This window comes from Carettochelys insculpta, chromosome 2 (assembly GCF_033958435.1).
Source record: "Carettochelys insculpta isolate YL-2023 chromosome 2, ASM3395843v1, whole genome shotgun sequence".
In the NCBI taxonomy this organism is placed as follows: Eukaryota; Metazoa; Chordata; order Testudines; family Carettochelyidae; genus Carettochelys; species Carettochelys insculpta.
In genome coordinates, this window is record NC_134138.1 from 122663728 (window position 1) to 122677467 (window position 13740).

At 40.9% G+C, this 13740-nt stretch overlaps 1 protein-coding gene across 8 annotated transcripts in view; it reads right to left on the reverse strand.

Annotated features, from left to right (window-relative positions):
- Window positions 1-10781, reverse strand: part of PHACTR1 (phosphatase and actin regulator 1) — a 261903-nt gene extending 251122 nt beyond the window's left edge. For 4 of the 8 annotated variants that reach the window (XR_012644501.1, XM_074987678.1, XM_074987671.1 and 1 more), the window contains exons 1-2: window positions 10092-10118; window positions 9127-9180 (exon numbers count right to left, since the gene is read on the reverse strand). The gene's annotated coding sequence lies outside the window, so the exon portion shown is untranslated. Of the gene's footprint in view, window positions 1-9108; window positions 9181-10091; window positions 10134-10597 lie in introns of those variants that run through there. The other 4 variants (XM_074987673.1, XM_074987675.1, XM_074987674.1 and 1 more) reach the window with 4 other exon arrangements.
- Between the last annotated feature and the right edge of the window lie 2959 nt (window positions 10782-13740).

A 13740-nucleotide genomic window follows, 5' to 3' on the forward strand; every position in this document is an offset into this window, starting at 1 on the left:
GAGCAATATATACAGCAAAACAAAATGAAGTAATTTAATCAGATACCATGGCAATGAAGTAGTAACTTCGCATCTGGTTTTAATAACAGAAAATATCTACCATCAGTGTATGATATCTAAAACTTTAAATGATTTTTCCAAACACTGCACTAGGAGGCGCTGGGAACATACATTATTTATGCTCCCTTTTATGGGCAGGTGCAAAACTCGAAGGAGACCTTTCTCTGATTCTTATAGAGGATGCAAGAATTTTAAATCAGTCTGTAGAAAATGTTGGCCTATAACAGGTAAAGGTGGGTGAAAGCAAAGATATTGATCCTTTCTGACCCATAGTCCCATTCTGGATTTACCAAGGGCACGTTATCACTACCTTCTGGTGAAGAGAGCTCTCTAACTCTTCTAATTCCAGGCCTGTGTGAGTGAGATGAAAGAAAGCATATATAGAAGCCTACAGCACCCCAGCCACAATGTGGGGGAAAAAAAGCCACTCTCAATAGACCCTTGCTATCTATAAATGCCAAGCTTACTTCAGAAATGAACTTTTTGTTCTCCAGAGCAACTTTACTGCTCCTCAAAATTAACTGTAATTAGGTATCAAGTCCAGTGAGTTGGTAATTGTAACACACAGATGCTGCAAGCACAGCAAGGGTGCAGTCCCTTGTGGTCTTAAACAAGGACACCCACACAACATAAAATGATGATGAAGAACAGACACATGCCTTTTGCTTATTTTAGACACTCATGAGTTATAAATAATTTTTTTTTAAAAGGAAAATATGTCACATGCTGGTTCACAATGCAAACATATCATTTTGCTGTATTTACTTTGAGGTGGATAAAGTTTCTCATTCTGCCATCACATTTAAGTGCTGAGATTCTGACATGCTCAGTTACCCTTAAACAGAACATGTAACCAGACAGACGCTTTGAAAGAATTTTGATTTTCTAATGGAATGCCATCAGGTTGGGATTACTGTCCCCTTCCCTCGAGAGTCAAAGAGAGGCTCTTTAAAATGATAGGTCAATGAAGTAAACCTGAAGGGCTATAATTTCAAGACTGACTCGACTAGAGATTTTGGGTGCCCAATTTGAGAAACCTTAAAATATCTGTTTTTCAAAAGGTGGATGCTTGGCATTTTGACAATCAGGCCCCTATAAAAGGTATCTCCAGAGAGGCACCAGCCCTTTGTAGGCTTAAAAGAGCACAAAGTATTTCATACTTCTTTTTAAAGAAATCTCAGTCTGAAATGGTGTTAACATCAAAACGACACATATTTTTCAACTGGGCATGATTCTGGACACAGTGAACAATGTGAGAAGCAATGGGAAGCTACACAGTGCAATGTATCTATTAACAGGTGTATTCCCTATTGGAAAAGCAGCTTTTAACAGGAGAAGTCAGATTCAGAAGAGGCCCTAACCAGTCCAATGTCACAGAGAGGTCTCAAGAACTTAAAAAACAGTAATGGGATTTACTGTCTGTTCAAAGGCATCTACATTACATTTCTGTCTACACAGAAAGTCTTATTGCAGCATTTCCCAAACCAATTTGGCCACAGAGCACATTTGGGCTTGGACTATATTGATGGTACACATACATGCTGGTCTGGGAGTTGGGGGCAGCAGGATTACATGTCTTTTATTTTTACAAAGAACAAAAAAATAAGATAAAATTGTGTGAATGAACAACTACTGTCCTTCTGATAATAAGACTGTTAGCAACCATATAATTAAGTACACAAATTAAAAATTAAGTACAAACCCAAAACAAAACATCAGTGTAACAGCCGAGGGAAGGAAGGTTAGTATTGTTCTTTTGTAGAAAAAAAAGACAGGATGATATTGTTCAAAAAAGGACTGTCCTTCCTTAAGCTTAAAAAACATTTCTAGGAAAAAGAAACACAAAACAAATTAAAGTATCAAAAATATTTTTAAATTTTGTGTTTTTATAAATTTGTTATTTTTACAGAAAACTACTGAAAAATAAAAGTAAGTGACATTTCACTTTTTTATGGGAAGAGTGTTTTTGCATCTCTCTTTGAGCATGAGTTGCATAAGAACAACTATATTACTACGAATATGTTATATTAATATACCTACAGTTCAAATACTATTCAAATACCTTGGTGTTTTGATAGACACAATTTCTTATTTAATATTTTAGACCCAAAAATATCACTAGCATTGAAATTTTACACTGAACACCTAGTCAAATCGTGCAGAACACCAATGTTCCACAGAACAGAGTTTGGAAAATGCTGCCCTATTGTAACATCACCCCCAACTCTCCGAAACCTAGGCAATTCAGCTCAGTTTTCTTTTATTCAACCCATTCAGTTTTTTTTTCTTATTTGGAAATTAGACAAGTATGGCCTACACATTACAAAATATCCCAAATACAAATTAAAGAGTTTAGCTTTCAAGGACAAAAAAGGATTTTGGCTAGAAAAGTAAACTAAAGATTTTTGTTTGCTTCTATTACCTCAAGACAGGCTTTCTTAAGACTGAAATTTAGGCCTTTGTCTATTGAAAGTGAAAAAATTATCTCCAAAAGCTATGATTTTGATCAACAGAAACCAAATGCATGCACCACTAAATGCCAAAGTTTACTGTTTATTTATCAAGCTCCATCTAATGGGCATAATGCAGCCTGACACCTACATATAATCAGCTGTGTGAATTTGAAATCTGCAGTATAAAGCCAGTCACATAAGAGACCACGTGAGCATCCAGAACTGGTAAACAGATGTGGAGCTTTTCATGTTGAGATCAGCGGTTCAAGTACCATCAAGGTCAGTAAAGATCCAAAGTTGTTACCTTTGGATAACTGTTTGGTCTCCTGTGTGAAATGGTCTCAGTTCAGCTCCAGCACATTGCTGCTAGCATCTGTGGTTTGTCTGGTTATCCATCCCCAGTATCTTGTCAAACTCCTAGCCTGTGAGATCCCTGGAGCCAGGGACTTGGTGTAGGATAATTAGGACACCATTGTGCTAGGCACTGTACTGATGCCTCTAGGTACTGCTGTACTACAACTGATTGACAGTGTGGTTCTGCTCCATCACTAGGGCTCTTAGGAACTGTGGTAATATAGTTGCCTCTGAAAAGGGGTTATAGTTTTGGAAACAGGAATGAACTACCTTCTCTGTCCTAGGGTATGCCTATGATCAGGCCTGGTAGTTGAAGTTGTCATACCTACCACCTCATCTCACATGTGATAATGCTGGTGGAGGCTTCTCTCCTGATGATGCCAGCTACTCTTCTCATATTGGTGGAGTACCTATGTCAATGAGAGCAAGCTTGGAGATTGATTTTTTCACATCTACATCAGCTGGTGGACCAACACTGCTGCAAATGATCCCGGCTTAGTATAGACATACTCATCAAACGGCTACAAGCGGCACAGCTGCAGCACTGCAGCATCTGCTTTAGCACTTCAGTGTAGATACTCAAATGCAGCTGCTGTAGATCGTCCATCTCTGCAAGCGTTGGTAGCTAAGCGGATGGAAGAATTCTTCCACTGAACTAGTGCTGTCCACATCAGGGGTTGGCATAACTGTGTCCTGGAAGGTTGTGGATTTTTTGCAGACTGGGATACAAAGCTGTGATGGAGTGGGAATTTCCTGTAACATTTTATATAAATACTTTTTGTGTCTCACTGTCCCCTATGTGGTGTATGGTTAAAGTAGGTGATGGGGAAAAGTTGTTCTTTGCAGAGATCCAAAGATCCAGATTGTTATCTAGTTGTGTGGGGCTTGGGCGTACACAAGGCCCAGCCATTTGGAACCCAGCAACTAATAATAATCTAACTCACCCTCTGCAGAAAGCCGGCCAGTTGTGATCAGCTGGAAAACAAAGACTAAGGAAGATGGTTAGGTGACCATTTTTGCCCTTGAAACCAGAACAAAGGATGAAGGAGGTGCCCTTCAGTGTTATGGATACGTGACTGGAAGCATGACACTCTTCTGCACTGGGTCTCAAGGGAGGGGGGAAATGAGAGAGCTCTAGGTTCTAGAAGGACTTCCCTGTAACTTTCTGTTCACCATGTTAACCTGAGGACATTCTACACTGTGTTCCAGATATCTAATAAATCCTTCTCCTTCTACAATGCTGGTTGTGAGTCACTCCGGAGTCAGGAAGCTGGGGGGTATACTGCTCTCTCTGGAGGTGGGAGTCTTCCCTAGGCATCCAGTTCAGGTGGACTGGCTGAGGGGAGCTCATGAGATGGAGCAGGGGTGTTAAAGGCTCTGCGGTTTGGTCTGAGGTGGTGGTGAAACCAAGGGGCTTAACCCAGCGAGAGAAAGTGTGACCCTAAGGAGGATGACACCCTAAAGGGCATCCTCACAGGCACTGTTACAGAGCCATTCAACAGCATTAGACCTGTTGGAGCCCTTACTGCAGCCATGCCATTGAAGTTGACAGTGTAGACCCGACCAATGGTCTCATACTAGATCACGGTACAGGGACGGGCAGTGTGATAATGCCTGCCTTTTTACTCAGCTTGTAAGCATTTTGGAGAAGGGAACATAACTTCATATGCATGTATTATTATGAGCTGGATAAAACTTTGTTATGGTTTGGGTTAAAACCCATTATCACTGATAGTTTGAACTCGCCCTTTTAACAACATAACCCCAACCTCTAGACAAAAAGCAGTGTGTGACCCCTCCACAGAGCTTCTGGGCAAGGGTGTGTGAGAGAGAATAGCAGCTGCTGTCACAGACAAGAACAAAGAGAGAGGCAGAAGAAAGCGGAGAAAGAACAAACAAAATCCCCGACCCTGAAGCAGGAGCCTGTACTTTTGGATAATGCAGCTCTGGAAAAAGCTACAAATGAAAAAGCTTTTGGATCCATGTTTGGTAAAGAGGCATAGGGCCCTGCTACCAGTAGCTCCTTTTTGTTCCTGGTTTCTTCTGTATTCAGAGACACAGGACTCTGTATTTCCTTTTAAGTAAGAGTGCAAAGAAATACCTGGCTACTGCCAACTTCTCCTCCCAGAGAACCCTGAACTTTGACTAGGGATCCTATCAAACTCTTGTAATGCTAATTTTAAACTTGGAAGTGTGCCCTGAGAGGGACATACCATTTATTCACATAGAATCTTTCCTGACTGCCTTTAGGCAAAGAACAGAGTAGAGCTGGTCAACTGAGTTGTACAGATCTCTTCATACATAACAGGTTTCTGTTAAACAACAAAAATGCAGCGGGGGTAGGGTTGGGAAACTTATGAAGTAATATTTTCTACTGGACAACTGCTGTTGGTGAGGGAAAGAAGCTTTTGAGCTTACCTAGAGATCTCTCTCACCTCCTGTGCAACTTTCGTCTTGTTTACATTGCCACTTTACTGCACTGTAACTTTCTCACTCAGGGATGTGGAAAAAACCTCCACCTCCAGCACTGCAAGTTACAGCACTATAAAGAGCCTGTATAAACAGGCACTTAGCCCTGCTAGCTACCCACATCTTAGAGGTGGTCTACCTACAGTGGTGGGGCCATGACAACACTGCTGCGGCTGCATTTAAACTTAAAAGTGTAGACAAAGCCAACCAGTAAATGTGTGAACTTAAAAGTTTGTTTCTCACCAAAAGAATTGGTCCAATACAAGAGACTACCTCACCCACCTTATTCTTGGGCTGCTGAAAATTTAGCAGTGTAGTCAGAATTCTCCTACTCAGGTTTTCCTTTATTAAGCACTGACTGAACTGTGAGTAAAGTGTGCTTCACCACATCCCTCCTTGTCTTCCTAAAGTACTTTGCATTACAGTTGAAAGTGAATATAAATTATTCTATTCTAAAACACAAGCTGCATGCTTAAGTACATTTTGAAATTGAGGTAAGCCTAGACATTCAAATCTCAGCTCCTGCCAACGTGGGCAAAGGAGGAGAACAGGTATGGGGGTGGGAGGCACATCACTATTACATGCCATATAAGGAAATGTCCTTTTAACAACTTGTTCCCTTCTGTAAGAACACATGGCTTTGGAGACCTGGGCAAAACTCAGCAGTTCTGTTTCACCGAGATGAATACATTTTAGTTCCTGTCCGCATAGGTCTCAGGGGTGACAAACACCCAGACCACGGTCTGGCTCTAGCCCTTGAGACTCCCCCACCCCCAGCTTACTCCTACCCCCACTTCCTGTTTCTACCACCCATCCCTCAGCCTGTTTCTGTACCCTCTCTCCTATCCCTATGCCCAACCCGCACCTTCACCCTCCCTCTCGCTCTCAGTCTGTTCCAGAACCTTCCCACCCAGACACCCACCACCTGCCTGCTCCTGACCCCCGCCACCTCTGTTCCCAACCCTCTTATGCACCTCACCTCCTACCCAAATTCTCCCAACCCCAGCCCACTCCTGGCCATTTCGAAGTTTTTGGCTAGTGTAGACGTAGCCCTTGTAATCATAGAAGCAGGAAGAGAATCACTTTCAAAACAACAACATTCATTGCCACATAGCACAGACTCTGTTTACAATTCTGCCTGTCCTGATAGAGATTTTCTGCTCTACAGGATGAAAAATATTATATAAAACTGAGGCCCCCTCAACAAGTTATTCCGATCATGTTGAACAGAGGGAATTTTAAAGGCCCCAGAGTGTAGCTAGAAATATTTTTTCCCCTTCAGAAAGAAAAAATATATAATGAAACTCAAAAAAAGTCAGAATAATGATAGGGGTTTTATATTCTATATAGAATTTAACAATGAGTTGAGGTATGAGCTTGTAATAAAACAGGCAAGTTTCATGTGGTTTCAGGGTTTACTGTAAACATTCTGCATACCTCTACTGCAAAAACTTTGGGCAAAATCTAAGTGATTGATGCAGGAACAAAAGTACTGCCAAGCCAGCCAAAGTTGCTGGTAAAGTTGGAAAATCAACCCAACTTTTTATCCTTAGATTAACTTTATAGCTTTTGAATTAATTCAAACTATTGATATAATTAGCATTTTCTTCTCAGTAATGTCTTTAAGTTAGTATTAAAATGCTTGTTAGAAGAATCTGTTTTAGTATGTCCTTATTTAAATCAAAGTTGAACTAAAAAAGGCTGCTTCAGAGGGGTATGTTTTTTGTAAACAGATTATCTGAAAACTAGCCATTAAGAATTGTTGGGCAATATGAAATTGGTACTTGGTTCAAATCTGTTACCATCTACTACTATAGGTCAAGGCCAAGACAGATAAATTTTAATCTATTGATTTGACCCTTATTTGATCATGATTATCCTCTGGGTGCCAATACTGTTTATTTGATCAGTGCAACAAAGATTCTACCAGATCATTAAGAGAGATGATCCCTGTGTACCACATCAAGGCTATGTTTACAGTAGATATGGAAGCTGACCTCTGATATGCAATTTTAGCTACGCCAATTGTGTAGCTAAAATTGACTAATAGGTGGTCAACTTCCATGTCTGTCTACATGGAGAAAGGTTGTTCGGAGTGTTTCTCCCATCTACTCTCCTTATTTCTTGCCTCTCGTGAAGAGTTCCAGGACCCATGAAAGTACTGTTTCGCATGTGCACAAAATGAAACCCCTGAATATTGACTCTGAGTGGATCAATCTTCCGCGGTAGTGTGGTGCTAGCCCAAGTCTCCTTGGAAAAGTTCTTATATGTACATGTTTATCCAACAGAGCATGACAGGTATTACAGAGAGATTGATGGTTTAATCTATTGCCAGTCTGACCACCACTAGGAAAAGTGAATGAGTATGTACTCCCCAGGCTATCTACGCATAGCTCTCAATACCATCAATGAGTGTACTGCACAACAACAGACAGATAAACACCAAATATATCACAGCCTTCAATTTCCATTTCTTGGGGATATGAACATTTTTATGGAGACTGCTGGATTTTTTAATTTTTGTTTTGTTTTTCTTCAACAGATATTTTATTAATGTATCATTTGATATCTATATCTAACAGTACCAGCTATTGCGGTGATCATTTCTGACCAAACAGATCCCCACTGTGACTATCAAAATCAGTGAATTTATACAATCTGGCCACATATATCTGGGAGATTGGGAGATTATATTGAAAGGTGATATAATTCACAGGCTTTGGGTGTATAAAGTAGTGAGTGATGATGCTCTCTAGTGGCTGCAGCTACCACTATCAATCCTAGGAAATTTCTTTCGCTGAAATAGTAGACGCATGCATTTTTGGAGCCAAGGGACCATGGCTTCTAGTCCTAGCACCCAGTGCATTCTATCTATTCTAGGACCTGGCTCCGTGCCCCGAGAGTGTTTGGGTTGTGAATAAGATACGGTTCAAACTGAGCAATGATGGCGGAAGCGGATCCATTGTAATCACATCTATTGCATGAAACATGCAGGTCTTGTACAATGTTAACAAGAGATCAAATGGTGTATGTACATATTTTGAAATTATTTTTGCCATAAATGTCTCCTCTAACAGCAGACTTAGAAAACAGAAATTCAGTAAATAAAGCAACTGCTAACCAACCAACCCATGAATCAAGAGTACTGTGAGCAATACCACTATTAATAATAGTCTGACGTTCATGTAGTACTTTTTATGTAGAGATTCCAAAATGCTGATTAATAGATTTTCAAACTATATGACGTGAACATGTACACACACACTCCCTCTCTCCCTCCTCCTCCCCCTTTCCCTTTCTCCAGGGATTACAGCTCCTACTGTTGAAATGCAACCTTCTCTAGCGCAGAAGATTTCCACACAGCAAATCTACAATATATTACTAGAGCCCTGGAAACAATGTTGTGAATTTTTATGTAAGCAGAACATAATTACCCAAGTTAACATATGGTTATGTTATACCAAAGGGGAGGAAAAAAGGAACTATTTTGTCTAACTGAAACACTTCAGCGGTTAAGGAACAAGGCTTTTCCAAGCTGTGCCACAAACTAGTTTGATCTTGGTCAAATAATTCAGCACCTGTCTACCATACACATTTAACTGTATTTCTGACATGAATATTTGTGTTCTAACCTTTTATTGGGTCCCTAGTTTAAATGAATGAATACTAATATAGCATAGTGCTACAGTCTAAATCACTATATATCACTGGTTTATGCTGTTACATCGATCTATAAACACATTATCCTACTCAAAATGCCAACAAAATATACCTGACTATATTCTGTTACCTTTAGACTTGTAACATAAATGAAGTCATAAGTTTTGTGCCTCTGTGTCCCCACCTGAAAAAACAGAAATATTAATGCCTTGAATGCAAAGCTCAAGAGCTTATATCATCCTTAAAGGCACACTAGGAAGCTAAATTAATGTTTGCAATCTTAGGAACCAACAGGACTACAGAAAAGCAACACAGTATTGTACAACCTCTAAAAATTATGATTATAGGCATATTACCCTCCTAACTTGCTGACCAATACCTCTGCTTACATTTTTCTTTCCATTCTCAAATCTTATTTCCACTTAACCCTTTCTTTCAGTCTTAAAGTTGTGTAGTATGTTTCAACATCCCTGTATAATAAAGAATAAACAAACATAATGCAAACATTTAAAATAAATAATTTCAAAGAGAATTCTTTGCCTTTTTTCCATGCAAGCCTTCTCCCCAAACTCCTGGTTTGGGGCTTGCACATTTTGCATCTTTGTGTGCAGAGATTTCTTGTAATAGCTACCAGACGGTGGAACAATTCCATTATTCTTTTCACTTGTGAGCAACTGGATCAAAGCAGGAATCAGCAGAGATCAAATTCCCTGTCTTTGCTTTTTCTAAATCTTTGCTTTGTTTGCAACAGGAAGATAACTCCTTTTTAGGTTTTCCAAATTAACTTTGGTTGGGTTCCTCAACAACCATGTGCTGTGGTCCTACAGCAGTCATGTCTCAATTGTAGTAGGGTTTGCAGGTGACTCCCCCTAATCTGCAAATCTGAGATTCCTCACTTTTTCTTCCAGAACATCTAGTAATCACTCATTCATGCACACTGGCTTTTGGGAATACACATGCAGCTGCTTTCATCAACCATGTCTAACGAATACAAACAGACAAAAGGACTTTGCAAACCCAAACAATATATGTAGATCTATAATACCAGAAAGAAGAATATGAAGGAACAAATATATACTTTATGTTCTTGCCTACCGGTTAGAGATCACAAAGCTGCTTTCAGGCTTCCTGTCCCTCCCTCTCTCCCTCCCTCCTTCCCTCTCGCAACAGCTGTGCCTTCTGAAACTGAGCAACAGTATTCTTAAAGTGCTGTGGTCTGAAAATACACCCCCAACCCCATACAGCCCTGCAGTGCCAGACAGCCCCTTCTCCTTCTGATTCAGCCAGTCGAAAACAAGTTACAATTCACTGGCCAACTCACATGTGAAAGGGAGATACAGACTTCAGAACAATCAATCCAATTAACAGTCCTGAAACCAGCACCAAGGCACTTATGTGATAACAAAAGGTTACATTCAGTCTGTAACTCTTCCTCCTCCCCCTTACATGTTACCTATAAATATATCTACAGCGGACCCCAGCCAGTTTACTGAGGTGCCAGCTATTTTCTCTCTCCCCTTCTGTCCTATGCAGGCACAGAAAAGTAATAAGTAATAATGGGTTTTAGATTACAGATGATTAGGAATCTGATTGCTTCTTACCTCCACAAGGCAATGATTCCTAGCTCTTGGTTTAACTCTCCTTTGAGACGCTCATGTTGTTCAACATCAGATGCAACCAGTTTTCAAGGCAGGGGTTGTACCAAAGGGAACAGCAAATAAAATGCAGGTACAGCTAGTACCCCACTGCCTTCATTCGTTCCCTCCCCATCAAGTCCCTAAACTTTGAATCAGTAATCCATGGGAGTGTTGCAGCAGTACATGATTTCAGAAGAACTTCTGTGGAAATCTTGCATGATATACTTTTTGTTTTAAGCACTGTTTGTTGAGCTTTTTAACATGCAGCTTGTCTCCTTCTGCAGGGAATTACTCAGACAGCAAATCATGTGACTTTCAGCAGCACAATTATATAATTCAAAACTGTGCAAAGGCCATTCAAGGTTTTGATTTGGAAATCACACCCATGAAGAGAGAGACAAATAAGAGCAGATGAGGTGGAAATCCATGTTCTCACCGATCCAGAGCCTGTATCTCTAGCAAAGCATATCTGGGTGTTTGCTGTTACACAGGATATCAAGGAGGGCAGGGAGTTAAGTGGGACGTGGACTTCTGAAGGTGTAATCTGGCTGGCTACCAAGGCTTCAGTTAGGGGAAAGGGCTCCAGGTATCAGAAGCATTTTCAAAATGTAACATGCATGTGGGTAAACTGCCTATATTGGGGTGTGTGGGAGGGTCAGTGCCAATGACTATACAGTAATCCCCCAATATAGGCATAGGTTGTGTTCCCGGCAACCACGTGTAAGTTGAATTTTGCACAAGTTGGGGGAACCGGGGAGCTGACCAGCACAGGGACTGCTGGGGAGCTGTGAACCGGAGGCAGCCTAGCTCCCAGCTCCCCTTTTTGCAGGAGCTAGGAAACTGACCAGCTGGTTCCCCACTCCTCTCCACTCCTGGGAGCCAGGAAACTGACCTGCACATCAGCTCTGGTCAGTTTCCAGGCTCCTGCAAACTGAGGGGAGCTGGGAGCTGCCTGGGGCCCAGCTCCTGGTCACTCATGATTTCCACTCACCTTAATCCAAGTCATGTGCAAGCTGAAATCACAAAACAGGAGTTCTACTGTTGCATACTCTAGAAACTGGTCCTAGCTGTAAAGTTCAGGTACAGAGGTGAATCCAGTTCAGCCCTTCTCAAGAGTTAGAGCTCCTTCAATCCAAAGGGGTTAATTCAGGCATTTATACAAATGCAGGTTAGCCATGACTGTCAGATCCTGATCCACTCTCCCACTAGGGAATCGTGTGGATTTCAGGTTTTGGATCAGGCCCATCTCTATTATAGACTACAATAGAGAATGTCACGCAGAAGAGGGCCATACTATGCTTTAACATGGAACTTCTTAAAAACACCACAAATAAATACACCACAGAAACACCTGGCCTGTCTTCTGATGGGTCAGGAACATTTAGATTCAGTGTTCCTTTACAGAGACAGGCCTGAAGCAAAGACACAGACTTGAACATCTGCAGTTTGGCAGGAGGAATGGTGGATTTGATTCAGCACTTCGGTTCTGACCCAGCTCACGGTGCAGGTGTAAAGGAGAAAACTCACTGCTGCCCTTCCACTGCTGGCACCAGTATGGTTGGATGATTTCAGAGGTTGCCCCATTTGACTGTCTGATGCCCTATTTTTTTTCAGCTGATTGATTGCTGCCCCTTTATTTCCAAATGCTTTCAGCTAATGGGTTATACTATTTTATCTGTTCCTGGATTTATTTTGTTGATTGACTTTTACCTATTTGATCTGACTAATAGATTACATTTTAGTGATTTATAGAGTGCCCCACTTAATTTAATTTGTCCATTTCTTTCTCCGGATCCTTTTATGAAGTCCCTCTCTGTTCCCCCACACATTTGTAATAATAAATACCAATAATATATAATAAGCTCCTGAGCTTTGCATTTAAGGCCCTAGTTCCTATTATTATTATTATTGGTAGTGCTGTAGTGCCCCAGTCAAAGGTCAGAGGCCTGTTGTAGCAGGTGCTGTATAAACATATAGGTAAATTTTAGTTCCTTCACATCTTTCCTCAGTTTTCATCTCACTTGGAGCAGTCTCATCTTATTAGATCTAGATGGAGTATTCTCTCCTCCTAGTCTTTCCTTAAACTGCACCATTCTAAAAGATTTATGAGCCATCATACATCTCATCTCCTTCTGAAAAGTTAATGAATGAATGGAAATCTGAACAACAAAATTCAACAGACAAAAGTGAAACTATTGGCAATAAGCTGCACATGTAACTTCAGCATTCACATTTCTGCTTTGTTCATTCAATCAAGAGAGCTGGCTGTGCAACAAACTTCCACGGAAGATCAGATGAATTTATTCTGGGATCTGTTTATCTTTAACAAGTGCTGCAACACTTCCTGCCATTAAAAAAAAAAAAAAAAAAAAAGGCCTTTCTCCACCTTGAGAATGACACTCATGCCACTTCTACCTCTTTCACCCAAACACTTCCTCCCCGGCAGGAAGCGGGGATCTTGGGGGAAGGAACTAACAAGAACAAAATCTACCTCAAGCAAACCAATTACTATGAATGGGAGGATAAACAAGAGATTCCATGACATCCAGTAGTGTCTTTGTTACTGATTTTACATGGAAGGTATTTATGTTGATAGCTGGCAGTATAAAACTCTAAGCTGGATGTGAGACAGGTTGGATCACAAAAACCCCCTTGGAGTTGTTACCCGGTATGGTGATCAAACCACTGATGCCCGCCTTCCAGCCCCCTGGGGCTTCCTGCCACCCTGTCCTGCTGGGCCAGAAGCTCTGGTCTCCCCTCAGTCAAAGTACAGAGTTGGGGTAACCACCCTTTCCACCCTCAGCAAACCAACACAGACACTGAACCAGCTAGGCACTGGGAGGACTCAGCTATAAGGCTTTTGACAACACCCAGGAAACCAACCCCCAAAAGGGACCAAAACGTCAAATAAATCCATCTTACAAAGAGAAAGCTCATAAATGTTTGACCCCTTTATCACTGAAAGAGATACTTGGAGTGGTTGATCTCCCTCAGGTAACAAAATTATTTATACTGGGTTCGATAATAAACAGAAGTGTTTTTATTAAGTATAAAAAGAGAATTTAAGTGATTGCAAGTGGAGCTAGACAGATCTAAGTATGATACTA